Source organism: Aythya ferina, assembly GCF_964211825.1.
Source record: "Aythya ferina genome assembly, chromosome: 1".
In the NCBI taxonomy this organism is placed as follows: domain Eukaryota; kingdom Metazoa; phylum Chordata; class Aves; order Anseriformes; family Anatidae; genus Aythya; species Aythya ferina.
Genome location: NC_140296.1, coordinates 188430673 through 188456555, shown reverse-complemented (window position 1 = coordinate 188456555; position 25883 = coordinate 188430673). Strand labels below are relative to the sequence as shown.

The following is a 25883-nucleotide window of genomic DNA, read 5'->3' as shown; positions in this document are numbered from 1 at the left end:
GTGAAGAGGAAGATAATAAATGGAAGAGGAAAAAACACCTCATCAACCATTTAAGCACCTCACCTCACCATTTCCTACCAGTGAAAATACTGGGGCGCTAGTGACTTCTTGTGAAAATATACAGGAAGAGTAAGAATGAGATCAGATAAATTAATACATACAGGAAATACTAACAAATTTGAATATATAATTTGTTAACTATTTCATTATTAGGGAAAATATGTAGTTATATGGACCATAATTGGTCTACTAATTACTAATATCATTGTAACTGGATCAATACTATTACTCAGCTTGGATTGTTTCCTGAAATGGGAGAATTTCTATTGTCCAGAAGAAAAATCATCTGGTTACTGAAAGTCAAAGAAACAAAACAAAAACAACAACAAAAGCTTAGGAAAGAAGCAAAAAGGGGTATGAAATTTGGTAGCTTGCATGACATGTTGGAGAACTAGACAACAGCAAAGTCCCTAAGGACTGTACACTTTCCCTCCCCTCCCCTCCCCTCCCCTCCCCTCCCCTCCCCTCCCCCCCCTCCCCTCTCCCTCTCCCTCTCCCTCTCCCTCTCCCTCTCCCTCTCCCTCTCCCTCTCCCTCTCCCTCTCCCTCTCCCTCTCCCTCTCCCTCTCCCTCTCCCTCTCCCTCTCCCTCTCCCTCTCCCTCTCCCTCTCCCTCTCCCTCTCCCTCTCCCTCTCCTCTCCACATTTGTTTATTTGTTTGTTTACAGGAGACCAGAGTGGGCAAAATTTACTGGTATATTTCACGTGGTCATGTGATTCTTCTGACGTCTTTGCAGGACATCTGACTGTACATTGAAGGGAAAGAAAGGAAGCAACACTGAGCAGTATCACTCTATAATGTAGGTATTATAAGAGTGACTTTGAATATATATAGTATCGACAGAGGCCTTTATACGTACTCAGAAGAATAATGAATTCAGTATTTCTCTTCTATTTCAGCATTCAAAGTACCACAACTATTTTCAGTCTTATACTTTGGAATAAAATGGAATCCATGATACATTTCAAGGGTGAGTACATTTTGGATTTGAATCACCTAAGTTAATGGGCTGAAGAAGGCTTATGTTTCAGTACTGAAATAATGTTCACTTTTTTTTTTTTTTTTTTTTTTGAATATTTTCCATGAACAAATCTATTTTCCCTTTGTTCTTCTATGGATGAAAAAATGTCAGCTTATGAAATGATCTGAAATCCCTATTTTTTTCCTAGAAAGTAATTTTGATTGTATAAATAATAAAAAAATATACACTGCTACAGTGTGTAAACATATTAAACTGTTCTAGCTAAACTGTTCTTTCTACCTAAATGTGGAAGACAACTAAATGTCTTGAGAAACTCAGCAAGTAGATTGAAGAAAGTGAGACATCGAAAGTACACATGAAATATTCTGTTTGTATTCAATTAAAATGTTTTAAAATTTACCTATATTTATTTGTGGTTTATTTGTGGTTGTGTAATGAGTTTTTTTTGTCTTGTTATCAGAGTGCACTGCTTTGTTCTGCAATTTAAAAATTGATATAGATGTCTCAATCATATAAATGTGTGAATATTGTATTACTCTTCTAAATTACATCTTCTATTCATACATAGAAGAGATAATTCATTCATTGTATTACTAATAAATCCATTAATAAGTTTCACTAATAAAGCCATTAATAAGCTTCATATCTAGCAGTAGACAAATAACTATATTTTTAAAGATATTAAAAATGATAAATTTTGATATAATGGGTTGATATCAGTGAAGATCATGAACTGGCATTCCCTCAGACTGTGTGCACAGACTGTTTAAAGCTGAGAATATTATTCTTCATAGTCTGTAAGGAGTTACTAAAGAAGAAATGAAAAATATAATAAGACATTGATTTTACTTCACAAAATATTCATTGTTTATATTTTTGTTCTTTAACATTTAGATGTTAAATGCTTTTGCAGACCTCACAAATAAAAATATTTCTGAGTCATTTTTGTAACAAGTTGTTACATGTAAGTTATTTACTTACATGGGTTTAAATGTAGGTGGGAAAGGAAGCCATGAGCCTGTATTACTTTTAGAATTTAGAATTTATGACTGAACTATCATTGTTCAGAGCCACAGGGAAAAGAAAAAAAAAAAAAAAAAAAAAAAAAAAAGGAATTACTACTGGATTTTCATAACTCATAAAATAAAATTTTAAAAATTATGAAAGGTCGTTTGCTCAAATATCTTCAGAATTTACTTATATTCTACAGCACAAAGACTGGAAGGAGGACCTATCAGTCCTGTCAGTCTGACTTCATGCTGGGGATGCTCATGGAGCGGATCATCTTGAGTGCCATCATCCAGCACATATAGGAAAACTAGGCCCAAACAGCATGGTTTTACACAAGGCAGATACTGCTTGATGACCCAATCTCCTTCTGTGACAAGGTGATGCACTTAGTGGATGAGGGAAAGACTGTCAATGTTGGCTACCTAGATTTTAATATTTTTTTTTACACTTTTCCCCACAGAATTCTTCTAGAGGAACTGACTACTCATGGCTTGGACAGGTGTATGCTTGGTTGGGTAATAAACTGTCTGAGTGGCTGGGCCCAAAGGGTTCTGGTGAATGGAATTAAATCCATTCACCAGAGGCTGGTCAATAGCGGTGTCCCTCAGGGCTCAGCACTGGGGCCAGCTCATCTTTATCAGTGATTTGGATGAGGGGATCAAGTGCACCCTCTGTAGGTTTGCAAATGACAACAAGTTAGGTGGGAGTTTTGATCTGTTTGAGGGTGGGAAGTCTCTACAGAGATATCTGGATAAGCTAGATCATGGGTGAGGCCAATTGTGTGAGGTTCAACAAGGCTAAGTGCTAGGTTCTGCACTTGTGACACAGCAAACTCATGCGGTGCTACAGGCTGGTTGGCTGGAAAGTTGCCTGGCAGAAAGGGACCTAGATCAATAGATGGCACACAGCCAGCAGTGTGCTTAGGTGGCCAACTGCATCTTGACTTATATCAGAAAAAGTGTAGGAGTAGGGAAATAGGGAAGTAGGAGTAGGGAAATTATTGTCCCCTCTACTCAGCTCTGATGAGGACACATCTCAAGTACTGTGTTCAGTTTTGGGCTCTTCTCTACAAGGTAGACATCAAGGTGCTGGAGCATGGCCAGGAAAGGGCAGCAAAGCTGTTGAAGAGTCTCAAGAACAAGTCTTATGTGAGGGAACAGTAATTTATCTGTTATTTAACCTACAGAACAGGAGGCTTTGGGGAGACCTCGTTACTCTTTACAACTACTTCAGAGGAGGTTGTAGCAGTGTAGGGGTTGGTCTCTTCTCCCAAGCACTGAGCAATAGGACAAGTGGCAATAGGACCAGTGGAAATGTCCAGGGGATGTTTAGGTAGGACACTATGAAATGAACTGAATTTCTTCACTGAAAGAGTTGTGAGTCATTGGGACATGCTGCCAAGGGTATTGGTTGAGTCACTATCCTTAGAGGTATCTAAAAGATGTGTAGATGTGGTGCTTGGGGACATGATTTAGTGGTAGACTTTGCAATGCTAGGTTAACAGTTGGACTTGATGATCTTAAAGTTCTTTTCCAATCTATATGATTCTATGATTCTAAGTTAGACATGAGTACAGGATTGGAATTCATAGCTTAAAACATTATTTTCACAGTCTTTTTTTGTTTGTTTGTTTGTTTGTTTTAATTATTATTATTTTTATGGACATCTTATATTTTTTACACAGAGCCAGGGAGCAAAAACCCTGTCAAACACATGAATATTGGAAGTCATGTATAACATCCTAAATTTTATGTTTTGAAACAACATATTTTCTTACTAGTTGGGTGATATAGACCTACCCTACAGTGTACTAGGAAGCTCAGAATAAAAAAGGCAGAATTCAGGACAACAAAATGTTCTCTTGTGTTTCTTAATGGTTAATTTAACAGAAGAGCTGGCTGACAGGGATCTTACAGGCAGCTCTCTACCTTCACTGTATACAGTCTTTATGTGGTCAGCTATTATTTGAGAATTTCATTCCAAAAAGAAGAATTTCACTCCAGGATCCACAACTGAGGTGACCATCCTGTAGAGACACAAATAGATGAGAATAGTGTAAAAAACAACAAAAGATCATTTAGGTAGCATCTTATTCAGTGATCTTCTCTTAAAGGAGACCTATAAAAGGCAAAATGCATTTGATTTCTATTTTTCAGATACTACATATGATTTCTTATGCTTGAGTTCCTTAATCCTTAGTGATTAAGAAGATGTTGTACCAGCTTTTCTAGCAAGCAAGCATTTATACCAATTAGTTCTACTAGAACAGAATTCTATTTATGGGGGCATTCAAACATGACAGGTTGCTTGATTTTCTGTGACTTAAATGTAACATAAACAGTCCTAAAATTGCATCAGAGCAACATTCTATGACTTAGCTGTGAACTCTGGTTTCAGCTGTGTTAAAGATTGCTGGATATTGCAAGGAGAAATTATACTCTTGAACGAGAAGAGACTTGCTGATGCATGGTAAAGTATAAGAAATTTAACTGGTGGTATTTCTTGAAAATAAAATGAGATGCAAAATATTTTGACATGTATCATTCCAGGAATGAACAAGCATACAGTAATAGTATTGCCATTTTATTCTAGAAAACTTCTCTGCCTGTCCTGCATAACATGGCTCTAAAGATCATATCTCTAAAGGTCAATTAAATATAATTTATTTTTTCAATTTCATTGTCAAAATATATATCTGTCTATATACACATAAAGAAACTATAAAATTGCACATTTTTTATTAAATATATATATATACATATGTTATTTGTCTTAACAGAACTTTCAGGATTGTTGACTTCTAGAAAAGAAATCAGAACTTCATTAGAAACTTAGTCAATGGTTAGGATCTTTTTGTTTGTTTGTTTTCTTTGCCTTCAGGAGCCTTTTACCTTTGTTTAAACACTAAAAATTTTCCAGAAAAATAGTCCCTCAGTACACATCCTTATTTTTACCAGTTGCCTGATAAATAAGAGAAAGAAAATTGTTATGGGGAGATTGTCATTTTCTGACCATCTGGCAACAAATTAGGTTATTTTTATAGACGTTTTGTAATTCCCTCAATAATACAACAAAGTTATTTACCACCTTAAGTAATCAAAATAAACTATCTGATGTTAGTAAAACAGTAGAAATAATACAAAGATCTTAAAATAAGACTTAAAAGAATATCTTTAGTAGACACAATAATTGAATATACTATTTTACTACCAGTCAGCAAACTTCTGAGGTATAACTATTTCCTTTCATTCAGGGAATATTCAGTAGTTATAACCCTAATGTCTCTTTTAACATAAGTGGTGAAAATTAAATAATAATAATAAAAATGGAAGTAAAAACAACCCCAAAACACACTAGGTGAATTTAATTAAAAGAATTAGAGTTGCTTGTTTGTCCAAGATAGACAAGAGCTTGTCTTCAAATATACATGTATTTGACAGCCAAACTGTCTTGTTCTTCAAGAAAAAGACAGTTTGGCTGAATATATTTGCAAACAGATATCAAGCCTCATTTCATTTGCCGCAGATGATCAGAGATATCCACATGTAACTCACAGAATTTCAGTATCTGCAGGAAGTTTGTGTCCTTTTGGAATGGCAGCTAGAAGCCAGATAGGACAACCAAGGGGATCTCACATGCCTTTGGGTACAATAATTCTATAATTGAATTAAATCCAGTGTGTTCATTATTTCAGTGGAGTCAATATTCTGATATCTCTGTTAGATATTAAACAGTGTCTATCAGAAAGAGCTGAAGATTTAGAAAGATGTCTTTGCCCACATGAGTTAGAAGAGACTCAAGCAGGAAGAAGGTAGGGAACATACAGATATATCAGATGCAACCCCAGGTATCAGTGGGGCTGATCAGGGAGAGCCTGATGACTTCAATTATACATAGTCAGAACACACACACATGAATATATATATATAAGTATTATTTATGATTTAGAGAGCATTTACACCAGTATCCTCTCTGTAGAATTATTTGCATTTCTGGAGCTGGTAGGACCATACTACAGAAAGTGGTTTTTTTTGCTAAGCCATATAATTGCTTTTCAACATCTTCATCGACGATCTTGATGAGGGAATAGTGTCTGCCCTCAGCAAGTATGCTGATGACACAAAGCTGGGAGGAGTGACTGACATGCCAGAAGGCTGTGTTGCCATTCAGCGAGACCTGGACAAGCTAGAGAGATGGGTAGGAAGAAACCAAATGAGGTTTAATAAGAGCAAGTGTAGAGTCCTGCACCTGGAAAGGAACAACCACATGTATCAGTACAGGCTGGGGGACGACCTGCTGGAGAAGAGCTCTGAGGAGAAGGACCTGGTGGATGACAGGTTGACCGTGAGCCAGCAGTGTGCCCTTGCGGCCAACAGGGCCTACAGGATCCTGGCATGCATTAAAAGGAGTGTGGACAGCAGATCAAGGGAGGTGATCTACTCTTCCCTCTCCTCTGCCCTGGTCACGCCTCACCTGGAGTATTGTGTCCAGTTCTGGGCTCCCCGGTAAAAAAAAAGAGAGGGATCTTCTGGAAAGATTCCAGCGGAGGGCCACAAAGATGATACGGGGCCTGGAGCATCTTTCCTATGGAGAAAGGCTGGGAGACCTGGGTCTGTTCAGCCTGGAGAAGAGAAGACTGAGAGGGGATCTCCCAAATGTATACAAATATCTGAGGTGTGGGGGACAGAGGGATTTGGCCAACTTCTTTTCAGTGGTTTGCGGGGACAGGACAAGAAGTAATGGTCACAAGATAGAGCACAGGAAATTCCTCACCAACATGTGAAAGAACTTCTTCACGATGAGGTTGATAGAGCACTGGAACAGGCTGCCCAGGGAGGTTGTGGAGTCTCCTTCTCTGGAGATATTGAAGGCCCATCTGGACACCTACCTGGGCAGACTGCTCTAAGGAACCTGCTTTGGCAGGGGGGTTGGACCTGATGATGTTTTGAGATCCCTTACAACCCCTACAGTTCTGTGGTTCTGTGATTTAAGTTCTGTGATAAGAAATCTGAAGCTGTTCTGGAGAAAGAAGAAGAAAAAAAAGAAAAAGAGAGAGAGAAAGATCAATGCCATATTAAAAAAAAAACAACAAACAAATAGAAGCTTATCAAGTGATGCTTAATTTACTAGATACACTAGTTCCCCTGGAAACTCCTGGGGAAAAACAAAACAAAACAAAACAAAACAAAACACGCTAAAGAGAGATAAAATTATTTATATTTAATTTTGATGTGATATTATTAGGTCAACTAATAATTGTACTACAACTTTTAATTTTATTACTCCTAGAAATTTAAAATTGCATTTTACATATGAAGTTTATGTAGCTGTGCTCGGTACATGTCTTCTGGTCTTCAGGGATATGTTTTCTTAAGGAATATACAACCTGTAAATTGATCTGTCTCTTAGCCAGCATTGCAGGAATTAATTCCCACCTTACCTTAAAAGAATTTTAAGAAGCAAATTTTCTACTGGGCTAGCTGCATATTAAGTCAATGATGTAATATCAGGACAGAATGGGCAAGGGTTCCATGTCTATTATGTAATTCTTTTAAGAACAACCACTGGATACTGTATTTAAATATATTCTGTTCTATAATCTTTTTTTTTTTTTTTTTTTTCATATTCACATAATATATTGCAAATAATGGTTTATTTTTCTCTGCTAAGTTGTGTAGTCTTACAGGTCACCGTTAGTATGTTTGATTTACAGTTATGTATTTATTTCCCCCCCACACACACACCAATATCCTGCCATATTACTGTATTACTGTTGCTGTCTTTGCGCTTATAATGCACAAATTTTAAAAATAAAAGTATAAGAAGGAAAATTTATCCATTTACACTGAAAACAATTCTTCTTCATTAAAAAGGGATACTAAGTGATGCACCTATGTCTTTATGAGGCTTCTCTTATAACAGTTGCCCTTTGCATGCTTTCCCAGACCCATTACTTTTCCAGATACATTTTACTTTTTTTTTTTTTTTAATATTTTTTAATATTTTTTTATTTTTTATTGTTGCATTGGTTGCTTTGCACTAGTTATACAATGAATTATATGTTTGTTATGGTTTAACCCAGCAGGCAGCTAAGTATCACAGTCATTCACTCACTCCCAACACAATGTGATAAGGAAAGAACTGGGAACAGATAAAGGTAATGGGTTGAGATAAAAAGTGTAATAGGACAGAAAACAAAGGGAAAATTATTGTTAATATTATTATATACAAAACAAGTGATGCACAATCCAATTGTGCAATCCCTCCCACCCCCCTTTCTATTGAATGACCTCTATCTAGGTATCCCAAAGTCCCACCTATTCTCCATGTTGCTATGATGAACATTGCATTAGTTTTCTTCTTCATTCTACAGCAAAATAAATAACAGATATTCTTCCAAGGAATATTAAATGTTTGGGTTCTGCTCAAACTAAGGAAGACCTGCTCAGTGAGATAATTCTTTCACACAATTGATTATCTAAAACTGTCTTCCTGTAGTTGTGTACTTCATGTGTATGTCTTAGGATTTTGTACTAAAGAATAAATGGATAAGTATCATATGTATAGTCCTGACATATACCTAGTCACTTAGAGAAACATTTTAGGTTTGACAGTGGTTAAAAGTTTCACTTCAACTTAATACTATTGAATTTAGCCAATACCGTCTCAGAAATGGAATATAGCTATTGAATTCTATATACATTCTGAAACATGTAGCTGTGTTTTTTCTTTTCTTTTCTCTTTTCTTTTCTTTTCTTTTCTTTTCTTTTCTTTTCTTTTCTTTTCTTTTCTTTTCTTTTCTTTTCTTTTCTTTTCTTTTCTTTTCTTTTCTTTTCTTTTCTTTTCTTTTCTTTTCTTTTCCGCTTTTTTTTTTTTTTTTTTTTTTTTTTGCTGTTATTGTTTGTTTGATTGATTGATTGTTCATGAACTTATAACTTAAAGTACTAGTTTTGAGAACACGCTTCCACATATAATGCTAACCATGTCATGGACAAATTGGAAGAGATACACTATTGCAACAAGACAAAAGATATGTTACTGATTAAGATTTCCAAAGTCTTAAGATTTCAAAGTTTCAAGTATATGTGAAATATTCTATCTAAAAGAAAATGTATAACAAATCTGATCTTTATTTGACTAATATTTTAATTAGAATTTCTCAAACTAATCATCATCTTCTCACACTACGCATTTACTTCTTTTAAATATTTGCATATTGTATATGTGAAATAACAATGTGAATAGCAATGTTTGTTGTTTTCTAATTATGCTTTGGTGTGCTTGATATAAAATCCAAGCAGGATTTATACAATTATACAAAAGATATCCCTGGTTACTACGGTTTGCATTTTTATTTGTGAAGTATCTGTGAAAATGGTAAAACTTATTTCATTAGACAAACCTAATTTTTTTTTAGTGACTTTTGATAAGCAAGTCATCAAACATTCCCTTCAGGTTTCCAATATTGCCAACCTCAACTATTCGGTTGATAGTAATAATTAGTAATCATGCTAAAAGTAGAAGTGTATATTTTTTTAATAAAAACAAATGTTCACTGCTTTTATCATCTAGAAATTTAAAGGAAAATAAATCTAGGTGCTATCTACAATCTTAAACTCACAGCTTTTAATAAATAAAATCGTTTTTTTTGTTTGCTTGTTTGTTTTTTGTTGTTTTTTTTTTTTGTTTGTTTTAAGTATGTCATAAAAATACATGCAGATAATGAAAGAAGACATGACAACAATTCTATCTTTATGTCAACCACTGATCTTGTATTTAAGCTTAGATTCAGTCTAGCTTTCTCCCCATCCCCCTATCCAATCTGCCCCCTTGTCAAATCTAATTTTCAAATACTAATGTTATTTCTACATTATTGTTGCTGTCTTGCACTACAACTGTCTGCTTCTGTAAGCATCCCCCATTCCTTTTGCAGTTGGAGTCATAGATACTCATTAGGAAGTTAATGAAATGGATTTCCTACAGGAATTATTTTACTGTGGGAATTCCCCTTCTCAGATACCTCTGAAGCTCCAATCTTTGTATCTGGAGGATAAATTACCTTATTGCCCTATCCTTTTTCCCTTTTAATGGTTGTATTTGATTTAAGATATTTTAGGACAGAATATGAGCTAATTCTGACTGGGCAGCATTTAACAGTAATATTTTGAAACACTGCCACACAGTGGTACACTGAACTGCATAATTTCCGAGTTCAAAAGTAGCAAAGACTTCCTCATCCCCCACCCTCACCCCTAGCACACATTGTGAGTATTTTGAATACATTGTTACCTAAAAGCATTTAAAATTAAACCTTTATTTAGAGACTCATTTAACTTTCAAATAAATATTTTGAGTACTACCTACAAATAAAAGGCAGACAAGAAAAAATTAAACTATATGCCTTTAAAAAAATACCAGTAGTAGACTTAAACATCACTATCTTACCTTTACAATTGTGAATTATATGCTATATATTATATTATATATTATATATTATATTATATATACTAAATGGGATATTTTAAAGAATTTCAAAACAAGGCTTTGAAACTAGGGGGCATGATAATTTTCTTAAAACACACAATATGGAAAAAAAATAGTCAAAATCAAAAGCATTTTTAAAAATTCTTATAAGCAATTTTAAAAATGCTTATAAAAATTCTTCAGTAGGATACACATTTATGAAAAAACGCATATAGGAAAAGATGAAAATAAATTACATGATACTCTTTATATGTCATTTGAGAAAATGTAGTGGTTCACAGAATTGCTAGTCTTCTCCACTAGTAAGAAAAAGGGTGCTTGATAACCCCTAAAGTACATTTGAAAGACTGGGAGATCAGGAAAATTCAGAGTAAAGATTGAGTGTTCTGAGTAAAGATTGAGTGTTAGTTCAGTGTTCCACCCTCATGAACAATTATGCATGATTATTTAGGATAAAAATATTCAGATTGGTTCAGACACCAGCTGTCACCATATGTCACTTCTCCTATACAGTAAAACAGGGACATAAATGAAGTCATTTAAATGAAAAAGGAAAATAAATCCAAAATTATGCTTTCTAACACCAAAATTTGTAACTCTTGTAGAGTTTATTCTGGTGGAAATCTGACTTTTGAGACATTTCTTTAGACTTAAAAAGATATTAAACAATTTATTTTATTATTTTAACTTCTTTCAGTAGTTATCAATACAGAAGTTTCTTTCAAGGTTGTTCTGCTGACTAATTCTTACCAGAGAATAAAACCCTGTCAATGTTCTATGGTTTGTTAAAACAACAGGTGATGATATTTTACAGTTCACATGATGAACTGAAAATGCACATTATTGTCAGTGCATTTTGTTCTAATTCTCTGTGCATAACCATTGATACTCATATAGAAGTATGGAGTTTGTGTAAAACAGTCTTCATCTTTCACCAATTTTCTATATTTGCACTACGGTGATGTCTAGCCCTCTTGATATCAAGAGCAATTGTTCACAAATGCACAGATTAGTCGTGGAAAGAAATCAATCATCAACAGCAGCAAAAATCAGAACTCCTAGTCACTGTTGCCAATGTAACTTGTAAATAAACTGCTAAGCATAAGGAACTGAGTTTTCAATACAGAGCTATACCACAATAACTGTACATGTCTCTCTTTCAAAACCTGATAGCAGAGGCAGCATATTCCACTTGCTTTAACTTAATCAAGCTTCTTTTCTTCCTAGGTGCTTGCTAAAAGTAAATCATGTGAAATAGAGTATATTTGTTTCAAAATGTAAAATAATGGGCTAAACTTAGTGCATAATGTCAACTTGGAGAAAGTGATGAGATCTTTTTTTTTTTTTTTTTTTTTTTTTTGGCCTCATTGCCTTGTATAAGGTAAGCAAATATAATTATCTTCATTTTACTGACATAGAAATAAGACTTTGGAAAGACTGACTTGAACTAATGTACTGGTGATGAAACTAGAGGTTGTATCAGACTTTTTTTGACTTATGTAAGTTAGTTATATCACTTATATCAGTTATATCACTAATATCTATTACATATTTAGCTCCAAAACTTTAAGGAGTTCTGAAGTTTGATAGCTGATATCGAAAAGTGTTCTTTTTAAAAACAAATCCAGAAATGAACTAGTAGGTAGGGAAGCTGCCCAGGGTGATCTAAATTTCAAAATTGGTTAAACTGGATGCCTTCAGTTTTAAAAAAGAAACTCGAAGCATCTGATGATATTGTTTTTCAGAAGGATGTTGATCTCAGTGAACTTAAAGATATCAGACACTCAAATAGTGCACCACCCTTAGTTTCTAGATTCTTTTAAAAAATTAATCTTTAAAGCCTCCATCAGAAAATGCCATTAAACAGAGCATGTTGTATTCTCTAAAAGTTTTTAATACTTTATGTAATATGAAGCAAAATATAGTTAATTATGAACAGAACAATAATAAATTTAATTAGACTATAGTAACTTATAACAGAAACATTTGTTATTCCCAGCTCTAATAATATTTATAACCAGAAGTTTCTGGCAACAAGAAACCATATTTCGTTGTTTTGGAGGGCATTTTTTTAATTGTTCTATATAATTGTCTCCTTTCCTACTAACTTTGTTATTTCAAATTCATATTAATTTTTTTTAGGTTTGGTTCAGTCATAGCATAGGCATTTTACAATTCATACATGAAATATTAACCTGCAAGCAATGCCATATCAACACAGCTCTTTGTGCTGTGTGAAGACTGAATTATTAATATTAAAACAAAGAAAGAAAAAATAAACAACATGAGACATGGCAAGCTACCATTTTATTATGACATTGAGTCATAATAAAATGACTCATTGAGTCATAATAAAATGACTAAAATGACATTGAGTCATAATAAAATGAGTTTTTAGGCATAAAGCATGTTCTTAATGCTTGTTATTCATTCTGCTTCAAATAATTTATCTTATGTTTAAAGTATAAACCCTTCTTTTTACCTAATTTAAGTTTTTTTGTTGTTGTTGTGTTTTTTTTTTTTTTTTTCTTAATTTAGAGCAAGAATTCTAGGTTTCTGTGGATACAGATAACTTTTTCTACATGACATAATATTAAAGTAACATTCTTTGCAGCACTTGGAAGGCCTGTACACTTACAAATTACTGTAAATATAAATTCAGCTGGAATGCAGCTGAGAAATGACGTAACACACTTATTCTCTTGTGAAAGTTAGAAGGCAATTAGATAGTGAGTATTTATCAGAGTGACATCAAGTTCAATACCAGAGGATGGAGATGATGAGTAAACATTTTTACCATCTTCCACATAAGTAGTTAATGCTGGTACTTTTTATTTTGTAAATACTTAAAAATTGCATGGTGGTGAGTTGTGGATGAAGTCTTTATTTAATTTCAGCTATAATTTATACCTGAGCATGGGTTGCTTAGGACATTAGGATTTAATTTGAAAATTATTATTTAATAGCCAAGATAGGACTTTTTAAAATTGTGTAGCCATTTGTTTTTACTCATTGAACTCTGAAATATTTTGGTTCACAACTTCATGTGAAAGATCATCTTATTTTCAGAGTAAGCAATTGTGTGTTATTTACTTACTGTGTTTACTTACACCTAATATACATGTATTTGTTAGACAGTGGTAGAATCATTAGATTCTGAACATACTATCCAAAACTTAGATCTTCTTAAAAGTTTTCCAACAGAAAATTCTAACAGAGAGTATTCCAACAATTCTAACATCCAGACGTTTTCTTAAAGTTCTATATAATCAAAATGGAAGGTTCCCGGAGAAGTTCACACAATTTAACTTGACAAAATTATACAATCTGACCTCATTTAAAAAAAAATAAAAGAAAAAATAAAAAGCTTTTTTTTCACTGGCTGTTGACATGGATTTATAAAAAAACAGTATTTCTAGATATGTTTATGTTCTTTTAATCTGCTTACACTGTGCATGCTTTCTTGAGTCATTGCTTATCAAACAATCATATGGATAAATGACAAAGATACTGACCATTAACAATTTTTGTCTGTTTTTCACCACCCAAAAATAAATAAATAAATAAATAAATAAATAAATAAATAAATAAATAAATAAATAAAAAAGGGGGAGAGAGAGAGAGACAAAGAAAAATACTACCTTCCAAGAAGTGTCTGTGGTGACAATTTCCCATCATTCCTTAGTGTTCAGTGCTGCTGCTTCCACAAGCTCAATATGCATCTTCAAGCTTTTCACAAGTCAAGAGGACAACAAGTGAAACTTAATTTCATGTGGCTCTCAGTGGCTTATCAGAAACATCCTTCAGGACAGGTATCTGGACTTTGACAATTGTCAAAAACAGTAAATCATAACCCAAGTATAATCCTTTTTGTTGTTGTTGTTGTTGTTTTGTTTTGTTTTGTTTTTTCATCTTCCTTACAACAGGCAGAACAGTGGAAAAATGTTGTTATTAATTCCTGATACCATTTACCCTTGGCAGTTCATCCCCATCACTTAAACACAATTGTAAGAAATGATGCACATTAGCTCTTTTAATATATTTTAGCGAGCATGTCTTTCTTCACTTGACATGTATCCTAAGATTCTAAATCCCTGGAGCAATTTGAGGCCATTCCCTCTTGTCCTATCATTAGTTATCTGTGAGAAGAGACTGACCCCCATATCCCCACACCTTCCTTTCAGGTAGCTGTAAAGGAGAAAAAAAAAAAAAAAAAAACAATTTGATACCTTTTCTATGGTGCCCTCTATCTGGACATCTTCTCATACAAATAAGATAATACCTTAGAACATATAGTCCAGAAGTAATTAGGACACTCTAACATAACATCCACATCAGGTATTTTGCTTGGACTAAATTAATCAGAGTGCTTGGACTTCACTACTATCCCTCAATTGCACAGAGCAGCAGAGCAGCTGGGAAAGCTACTTTTGTTGGTTTATTTATTTTCTGAGATGTTTATGTAATCACAAGATTTAGAAAGTCAGTTTAGAAAGGATGCAAGAGATGTCTCCTTTAGAAAGGAAACAAGAATTTATGTGAACTGTGCTAAGTAACTATCATTGTGTTTTGCAGCTTTTCCAAATGCTAGTCCAAGTAGATAGATGTTCAGATCTTGTAGGTTCTTTTTCAGACTTCATGTCCCCTTAGGTAGCTATTCTGGGAAAGCTAATGAGAAGTAAGTAAAATGTGGTTTTATAGATATAATATATGTAATAGTAGCTTTTTCTTTTTGACTGCTGAAAAACATAAAATAAGAACCATACAGTAACTGAATTTCATATACATTCAATTATGTATATATTTTGTAACCGAACAACAGCTTTCCAGGGCAAAGTTCAAGCTATTTGAAGTACAGCTTTCAATACAATTGCACTGTGGTACTGAGTAAATTTTGATAACATAATGTGTGACAGGATACGAGAAGACATCTTTTTTTGTAACTGCAGAAGAACATAATGCTTCAAGTGAAGCATTCTTCTGTTGGAGAAATTAAACACTGAAGAAAAGACAATTTCAAATGACTTTTGGTAAAGTTCAATTTCAGCTCTGCTGTGTTGATGTTTTGTAATATGTCCAGTATTTTTTCATGAACTTCAGAAGTCTTCTCAAATATGGTATCGTCAAGACAATATTACATGTATATTACTGGATGGCTACTGAGGATTACAAACATGATTCTTTGAAAAATGCTGAGTACTAATACAGGTCTTTATGGCCATAATTAAAATGGAAAACACCAAAATATAAATGTTCTGAGATCTGTGTTGTTCTTAATAACATTCTTTGTTGTCAAGAACACTTAAATTAAGAAAGAAAAAAAAAATGATAATTTTCCTTTGCAAGTAAATTATTGCAGATAATTTCTCAGTTAGTGGAAAAGGATAGCTGGGAATCACAACTGCTCCTGAAAGCTGTTAAAATCCTCTAGACTCACTGTGTGCTCTTAATTTATTCAGTGTTGTGTTAGGAGTAACTTTTAAGTCTTTGAAATACAAAATCTCTCATTTAAAATGGTAAAGGGTAGGTATAATTTCTGCAACATATAACTAATATTAGGTTTACATATAATTGTGAAAACAAAACAACAAGAACAAAACCCACACTTTTTCTCAAGCAATCTTTTTCCTTTGATACTCTTACTTGTAAAAGCAGAAATCAAGAGTCAGTGACATAATAGTGTTTGGCAGTTCATGGCTATCTGCACAAGCACAGCAGCAAATCAATTTCTGTTTAGGATATGAATAACACTGTGCACAATAGTGTCCACACTGTCCAGCAGGTGCTCAATAGGAATCAGAAGTCATATTTACTCACAAGCATCTTACCACAGGAATCTGGTTCCTCAGGATTTCATCTAGGTTTATCACATAGCAAACCTCTAAAGCATTTTAGTTAAATAGATTTATGGCAACATAGAGACTGTTGGGCCAGTTTCCAGCACTAACTTGATAGAATGAGGATGACCTCCTAACACAGTAAAAAATGTTAAGAGTACACATTATTGTATACAAACCGTGTTTGGGGTTGCATATACCCACACAGCAATGTTTTCTCTCAGACATGTCATATACATGTAGCTGCTCAAATTGTGTCAAGTTTTTCTAGTAGTACTTGCACAGAGATTCTTTTACATCACCTAGCAAAACTGGATATATTTTGTACAATTCTCTGCCAATAATATATATATATATATTTCTTTCTTGAAGACTATTATTTATTTATTTAATGAGACCTGCAATAGTTATTTTAACAGTGTTTTTTATCCTGTCCATTTTAATTGCAACAGGCATTAGATATGCATGAGCTTTGCAGGTATAGCACAGAATCAACTCCATAGAACTAAGGCATTCTGAGACGTAGATGAGGGCCTGCTGGACCCCAGTTAGTCGGAATGGGTAATATGCAGCTTTAAGCAAGTAAACCCCTTTTATAGTCCTCAAAGGGAGATGGCACATCTATAGGGCAATCCACCATGCAATTAAATGTATCTAGTATAGATGGGATGATTCAGTTCTTGCCTGGTAAAGCCCTGGAGAATTCAATGCATTTGGTTAAACATAAGCATCTAGTGCCATATTAAGTATCCTAATGTTTTCCTACTTGGTCTTCAGTTCTATCTGCAGAAGACCAGTTGTTGTTTAACTGGGGTGGCAGCTAAGCACCATACAGCTGTTCATTCACTGCCCTCCACCTCTTCACCTCCCCTAGTGGAATTGAGAGAAACAAAACAAAACAAAACAAAAAGGGGGGGGGGGGGAGGGGAGGATAGAAACAACAACAATAATAATAATAATGAAAATAATACCAAGAGCTAACAGACTCAAGCATCGGCAGCCCCCAACTCCAAAATCCAATCCAACTCCCCCTGTTTTTACTGTTTATTGTTTTTATTGTCATATCACCCATGATTGTTTAAATGGGATGGATTATGTATGTTCACAGTTTATCTGAAAATTAGTCACCTAAGATATGTACCCAGGAATACTTAAACTTAAGTGAGTAGTGCCATTTGAGACACCTGGGTAGCCACTTGCAGCTGCCAAGTACTATAGAACCTGTGCTTTTGTCCTGGTTCTGGCTAGGTTAGAGTTGATTTTCTTCCTAATAGCTGGTATGGTGCTGTGTTTTGGATTTAGAATGAAAACAATGGTGATAACATGCTAATGTTTCAATTGTTGAGGAGCAGTCTTTACACAGAGCCAGGGGACCTTTCAGTTTCTCATGCTGCCCTGCCAATGAGGAGACAGGGTGCGCAAGGAGCTAGGAAGGGACAGAACAAGGACTGCTGACCCAAAGTGACCAAAAGGATATTCCATACCATGTGATGTCATGCTGAACAATTATATGTACAGAAACAAACAAACAAACAAACAAAATGTTAAAATGATAAAATGATGACCAAGAAGATTGTAGAGCTAAATAACTCTATCTCATCACCAAGAAATAGATACTAAAATTTTCTTGGCTACTTCTTTTCACAGAATCACAGAATCACAGAATTTTCTAGGTTGGAAGAGACCTCAAGATCATCGAGTCCAACCTCTGACCTAACGCTAACAGTCCCCACTAAACCATTTCCCTAAGCTCTACATCTAAACGTCTTTTGAAGACTTCCAGGGATGGTGACTCCACCACTTCCCTGGGCAGCCTGTTCCAGTGCCTCACAACCCTTTCAGTGAAGAAGTTCTTCCTAACATCTAACCTAAAACTCCCCTGGCTCAACTTAAGCCCATTCCCCCTCGTCCTGTCACCAGGCACGTGGGAGAACAGACCAACCCCCACCTCGCTACAGCCTCCATTGAGGTAGCCATAGAGAACGATAAGGTCGCCCCTGAGCCTCCTCTTCTCCAGGCTGAACAAGCCCAGCTCCCTCAGCCGCTCCTCGTAGGACTTGTTCTCCAGGCCCCTCACCAGCTTCGTCGCCCTTCTCTGAACCCGCTCAAGCATCTCCATGTCCTTCTTGTAGCGAGGGGCCCAAAACTGAACACAGTACTCGAGGTGCGGCCTCACCAGAGCTGAGTACAAGGGGACGATCACCTCCCTAGCCCTGCTGGTCACACTGTTCCTGATACAAGCCAGGATGCCGTTGGCCTTCTTGGCCACCTGAGCACACTGCTGGCTCATATTCAGCCGACTATCCACCATCAGTCCCAGGTCCTTCTCTGCCTGGCAGCTCTCCAACCATTCCTCTCCCAGCCTGTAGCTCTGCTTGGGGTTATTGCGCCCCAGGTGCAGGACCCGGCACTTGGCCTTGTTAAACTTCATACAGTTGACTTCAGCCCATCAGTGCAGCCTATCCAGATCCTCCTGCAGAGCCTTCCTACCCTCAAGCAGATCGACACACGCACCTAACTTGGTGTCATCTGCGAACTTACTGAGGGTGCACTCGATGCCCTCGTCCAGATCATCGATGAAGATATTAAAGAGGACCGGCCCCAGCACCGAGCCCTGGGGGATGCCACTAGTGACTGGCCTCCAACTGGACTTGGCTCCATTCACCACGACTCTTTGGGCCCGGCTATCCAGCCAGTTTCTAACCCAACGAAGCGTGCACCAGTCCAAGCCAAGAGCAGCCAGTTTCTTGAGGAGAATGCTGTGGGAGACGGTGTCAAAAGCCTTGCTGAAGTCAAGGTAGACCACATCCACAGCCTTTCCCTCATCCACCCAGCGCGTCACTTTGTCATAGAAGGAGATCAGGTTCGTCAGGCATGACCTGCCTTTCATAAAGCCATGCTGACTGGGCCTGATTGCCTGCTTCCCCTGCAAGTGCTGCATGATGACTCTCAGGAGGATCTGCTCCATGAGCTTTCCTGGCACTGAGGTCAAACTGGCAGGCCTGTAGTTTCCCGGGTCTGCCCTCCAGCCCTTCTTGTAGATGGGCGTCACATTTGCTAGCCGCCAGTCTAGCACCCTCTTTTTCCTCCTAAGATCAAGCCACAATTCTCTGTTGAGCCAGGCCGGTCTTCTTCCCCGCCAGCTCGTCTTTGGGCACGTGAGGACAGACCGTTCCTGCGCCATTAAGACTTCCCTCTTGAAGAGCGCCCAGCCTTCCTGGACCCCTCTGCCCTTCAGAACCACCTCCCAAGGGATTCCACCAAACAGTGTCCTGAGCAGCTCAAAGTCAGCCCTCCGAAAGTCCAATACAGCGGTTTTACTGGTCCCCTTCCTGGCCTCGCCAAGAATAGTGACCTCCACCATTGCGTGGCCACTCTGCCCAAGACAGCTCCCGACAATCACGTCCTCCACCAGTCCTTCTCTGTTTGTGAAGAGAAGGTCTAGCGGGGCACCACCCCTGGTAGGTTCACTAACCAGCTGCGTCAGGAAGCTATCTTCCACGCTCTCCAGAAACCTCCTAGACTGCTTTCTCAGGGCTGTGTTGTGCTTCCAGGATATGTCAGGGAAGTTGAAGTCCCCCACGAGTACAAGAGCTGACGATTTTGCAACTTCTGTCAGCTGCCTGTAGAATTCCTCATCCGTCTCCTCATCCTGGTTCGGCGGTCTATAGCAGACCCCGACCAGGACACTAGCCTTGTTGTCCCTGCCGATCCTAACCCAAAGGGACTCGACCTTGTCATTCCCAACCTCGAGTTCTACAAGCTCGAAAGACTCTCTAATATAGAGAGCCACACCACCACCCCTTCTATGCTGCCTGTCCCTTCTATAGAGCTTATAGCCAGGCATTGCAGCACTCCAGTCATGAGACTGGTCCTACCACGTCTCCATGATGGCAACCAAGTTGTAGCCTGCCTGCCACACGATGGCTTCCAGCTCCTCCTGTTTGTTACCCATGCTGCGTGCATTGGTGTAGATGCACTTCAGCTGGGCCATTGCCTTATCCTCCGGCCTTGCCATTGTTCCCCCTGGCACAGCCCCAACAATCCTAGCCTCAGCCCCATCCCCCTTCCTACCTAGTTTAAAGCCCTCTCAATGAGCCCTGCCAGCTCCTGGCCCAGGATCCTTTTTCCCCTAAAAGATAGGGACCCGTCTGCGGCCATCAGGCCAGGTGCTGAGTAAAGTGCCCCATGATCAAAAAACCCAAGATTTCTGCATTGGCACCAGTCCCGGAGCCACGTGTTTAACAGGTGGGCTTTCCGTGTCCTCTCTGAACCCCTCCCTGCCACCGTAGAGATGGACGAAAACACCACCTGCACTCCCGCTCCATCTAACCGACCCAGTCCCCTAAAGTCCCTTTTGATAGCCTTGAGGCTTCTCTCTTCGATGTTATCACTGCCCGCCTGGACTATCAAAAGAGGGTAATAGTCAGAGGGGCACACCAGGTTAGGAAGCTTCCTGGCAACGTCCCTGACCCTGGCCCCAGGGAGACAGCAGACTTCCCTACGGGTAGGGTCAGGCCGACAAATAGGGCCCTCTGTTCCCCTAAGAATCGAGTCTCCAACAACAATAACCCTCCTGTCTTTCTTGGTGGAGGCAGTCCCGAGGCGCGGAGTTGACCTCCTCGCCCCAGGCATCCTCCTGGGAACATTTGCTACCTCTTCCTCACACACCGGCCTCTCAATCTCTAGGGCCTCAAACCTGTTGCGTAAGGGCACCTGGGAAGGTGGGGCCGGAAGGGGAGGGCATCGTCTGCGATGTCGAGCAGGGACCTGTTTCCATTCCTCCTCAGCTCCCAGATCCCCTCCCTCTGCCCGATGGGGACAGGGCAGGGGGTCTGCCCGCATTTGAGGAGTCTCACCTCGGCACCTCCCCTTGAGGCCCTGCAGGGAGTTACTCCAGAAGTCTATCTCCCGCTCACACTCCCTGATGGCCCTCAACCTCTCCACCTCCTCCTTGAGCTCCGCCACCATGCGGACCAGATCATCCACCTGCTCGCACCTCACGCACGCAGTTTCTCTGCCTCCCGCCGATGGCAGCAACAGGCTCAGACACTCCTTGCATCCGGTGACCCGAACTGCTGCATTTTTTAACGGGTAGTCGGTCTGCATGTGTACTGACTTTCTGGAGAGCGCGCCGTGCCTGGTGGCGACCATTATCACCTAGTTACGGCTGTTGTTAAGGAGGTGTTTGTGTGTAGGGGGAGCGCTCTGCCCTTCCTGCGCGCCCTGCCTGCGCGAACTGCCGCGCTAACTGCCGCGCCACTCCCTTCTGACGCGCCACGCCCTGTTTGCCCGCCCTGTTCACCGCGCTCCTAGTCGCTCGCGCTCCCTAGGGGCAGCTTTTGAACGGCTGGGGAGGGGGCGCTGCTGGCTCTGCCTTCACCTCGTCAGCCTCCCTCACGAAGGCTGCCGCGTCCTGGCGGCTCCCTCAAGTAGGCTCGATGCTGGAAAAAATTAGCCCTGCCTGGCCCGATCCCCCGCTCCGCTGCAGAACGCGTCTGCCCCGGAGCCGATCGCCTCGGCAAATCGCACTCTGCAAACTTCTTTTGCAGACTGTAGTCCTGGAATTAGTTCTGAAAACAGTCTAATGCTACAACCTCTTCGCTGACATAGAGCCCTATGAGGTTCAGAATAGACCTATGAAGACAACTGCTTGCATAGCATAGTTTTTATTTTTTGAGTAAATGTCAGGAGCAATAAATGAAGATCACAGATTCAAGCTTCCACATGTGCACACACACGTACAAACTAAATTTCAAATTTCCTCAATTGTACAAGAAAAATAATTCAAAAATAGACTTCCTATTCTCTACAATCTGTGATACCTTATTTTTCTTATCTTCTTCTCTTTCACAGAATCACAGAATCACAGAATCCTCCAGGTTGGAAGAGACCTCAAGGCCATCGAGTCCAACCTCTGACCTAACGCTAACAGCCCTCCACTAAACCATATCCCTAAGCTCTACATCTAAGCGTCTTTTGAAGACTTCCAGGGATGGTGACTCCACCACTTCCCTGGGCAGCCTGTTCCAGTGCCTCACAACCCTTTCAGTGAAGAAGTTCTTCCTAACATCTAACCTAAAACTCCCCTGGCTCAACTTAAGCCCATTCCCCCTCGTCCTGTCACCAGGCACGTGGGAGAACAGGCCAACCCCCACCTCGCTACAGCCTCCCTTGAGGTACCCATAGAGAGCGATAAGGTCGCCCCTGAGCCTCCTCTTCTCCAGGCTGAACAAGCCCAGCTCCCTCAGCCGCTCCTCGTAGGACTTGTTCTCCAGGCCCCTCACCAGCTTTGAGGGGCCTTTACCAGCTCTTTACTTTTGGACATTATTTATAAGTATTTGTAGAACAACAAATAAATAAGTAGCTCTGGGATTTTTTTGCTGTTCTTATGAATGTTATTATGTGAGACACCTGGCATTCTAAGATATGTGGCTGTATTTGAAAGTGGGGGGAGTAGGAGAGAGTACACATTTGAATACAAAATCAACAGCTAAAACTTGGCCTAAATATAAAACAGGGACAGATGGTGGCTCCTAGGAAAGAAATTCTGGTAAAATCTCAGACTTTTCAGACCTTTTTGTCGAAGTTTAAGTACCTGTTTACTTTCTAATTTCTATCAAATTCATATTCCATCTTTCTTTATGTTACCAGTATAATAATCACAGTAAACAGAAATGTTTCTGTGCATGCCTATTACTTTTGTATACTGTATAGCAAAATTTCTATCAATAAAATACAGACACAGTGGACTTATATGCAGTTAGCTGCATTTTGAAAAGTTTTCATAATTGTAATCTGTATGTGAAGAGTTAAGAGATGAAAATAAGTAAGAAAATGATTTCACACGATTAAGAATTGAGGTTGTCTTGGTTTCAGCTAGGATAGAGTTAATTGTCCTCATAGTAGATGGTATGGTGCTGTGTTTGGAATATAGGATGTTGACATAACATTGACATCAAACTGACGTTTTAATTGTTGCAGAGCAGTGCTTACACTAAGCCAAAGACTTTTCAGCTTTTCACTCTGTCCTGCCAGTGGGCAGGTTGGGAGTGAAGCAGGAGCGGGGAGGGGACTGACCCAGAACAGCTGACCCAAACTGGCCAGAGGTGTTTTCCATACCATCTGACATCATGCTGAACAAGAGATAGGGGTGGCTAGCCGGGGTGGAGGGGCCATCTGCTTGGGGATAGGCTGGGCATCGGTCAGCAGGTGGTGAGCAATTGCATTGTGCATCACTTGTTTCATACACATTATTATTAGTAGTACTGTTATCATCATTATTATTATTTTCATTTCTTTTCTGTCCTGATAAACTGTCTTTATCTCAACCCACAGGCTTTCATTGCTTTCCCCCATCCCAGAGAGGGAGAGGGGAGGGTGAGCAAATGGCTGTGTGGTGCTTAGCTGCCAGCTGGGTTAAACCATAACAGAGGCAAAAAAAGTCCTATATTGAACAGAATGAAAAGTTGTCAGGTTAAAAATATAGGAATGAATTATTACTCTTGGTTGGTAGATAAAACAATATCAGCCAAACAATATATATATATATATATGTATGTGTATATATATATATATATATATATAAATATATATATATACATACATACATATATATATACATATATATGTATGTATGTATGTATATATATACATACATATATATACATTTTATATATATATATATATATGTATGTATATATATATATATATATATAAAAGCCAAGAAAGAAAGAAAGAAAGAATATCTCAGCAGAGAAAATTTAATATAAAAATTAAAAGAAAACTGAAGATAACAAAATATCAAAAAGAAACACCAGTTTTGTAAATCATTATGTTCTTTCAGTTACATAACAATTTACAGATTCTTATTATTTTGAATGTTTCCAGCCTTGTAAGGATATACTAGAAAGCCCAAACGTTCAGACAATGATACTTCTTGAGTAAAGATCAAGTAGAATGCTATTAGTCTCTATCAAATTAATTTCTTTCTTTGCAGAATTCAGTCATTCTAATGGTCTAACCATTCTAATGGCTCTAACCAGAGACAATTTTTAGCAATCTTTGAGCTGTGGATTTTATCTCAATTTCTTAAAAAGTTAAATCATTATTCTGATTCTGCACACATTTTATAGGGTCTTTTTATACAGATGTTAAATCAATGCTGTTAACTGAAGAATGGAGAGACATTTATCAATGCATTTCATTGTTTTTATGTATATATAATCAAATCGCTATATTTATATGTGCTTAAGAATTAATAAAACCAAAAACAAACAAACAAACAAAAATCAAATAACAAACTAAAGAAACATTCTGGACTAGAACTAAAACTAGTTCAATTTTTTTTTTAAGAAGATTTGGGAAAAAAAAAATACTAGAAGTGAAGGAAAACTCAATCTTCTTCATTACCTTTCTGAAAAAAAAAAAAAAAAAAAAAAAAAAGAAAAGAAAAAAAGAAGAAGCTAAGATTCAGTTCCAAACCACAACCACAGAGAAGTTAATAGTAATCTATATATTCAAGGATAATCACCTTGAGTATCAGAAGTATGGTCACTTTTAAAAATAAGAAAACATCATCAGAAACAAACAAACAAACATACACACACACACTAACACACACACACACAAAATCAACAACAACACTATTTTCATAGGTGGTGAAAGCATGGAGGCCATTTACTTATAAAAGATAAGATATGAGAAAGACTGCAAAATAACATGTTTTCTGTCTGAGGCATAGTGTGTTAATTTTCACTGCTAAGCAAATTTCTTACTGCCAAGTTATAAACATTTGAAATATAACATAGGTGCTGCTACAACCTTGAATATATTGAATAAATGACACAAAATAATTATGCTTTGTGAGAAACATAATAACGTATTCTGAACTCATAATTTGGTCATTTATTTTCTATAATTGCATTTTTAGTTTCTCTTTAATGAACTTTAATAATTATAAACAATATGGTCCTAGATTGTTTTCTCCTCTGTCATCCCTAGATTTCTACAGCTATCCTCCTTCTCTTCCTTTATTATTTCTGCACTCATCTGAGACAGTGTGATACTGAAGTCAAGAGCAAGGACCGGACTTCCTAAAGAAGACTGCAGCTCCTCTGAGATGGAGATCTAAATGGTTAGATCATGGCTGACCTAACCATCTAAAATCTTTCTAAGAAAGAAAGAAAGAAAAATGATGAAAGTAAGTTTAAGCCACTTAAAAAAAAAAAAAAAAAAAAAAAAAAAAAAAAAAAAGAAGAAGAAGAAGAAGTACAGAGGCCCAAACTGTATTTTGTTGTTGTTGTTGTTTTGGTTTTGTTTCATTTGTGGTTTTTGTATGTTTTTGTTGTGTTTATTTGTTTGATCTTTTTTTTTTTTTTCCACTTAACTTGAGCCAACTAAAAGAAAAGCACGCAGCAAAGGTAGTTGTTCAAGCTTTTTCAGAACTTAATGAAGAAGGGAAAACAAAGCAACTGCCTGAAGTGAATCATTTCACTGAAATAAAACACC

General features: G+C 37.7%; 1 long non-coding RNA gene across 2 annotated transcripts in view; it reads left to right on the top strand.

Annotated features, from left to right (window-relative positions):
- Positions 1–673: 673 nt before the first annotated feature.
- LOC311423844 overlaps positions 674–25883 on the top strand; it is a 41031-nt gene continuing 15821 nt past the window's right edge. The window contains exons 1-4 of one of the 2 annotated variants that reach the window (XR_014685916.1): positions 674–858; positions 959–1029; positions 14222–14348; positions 25377–25575. This is a non-coding gene — a long non-coding RNA (uncharacterized lncRNA). Of the gene's footprint in view, positions 859–958; positions 1030–2251; positions 2430–14221; positions 14349–25376; positions 25576–25883 lie in introns of both variants that reach the window. The other variant, XR_014685917.1, reaches the window with a different exon arrangement.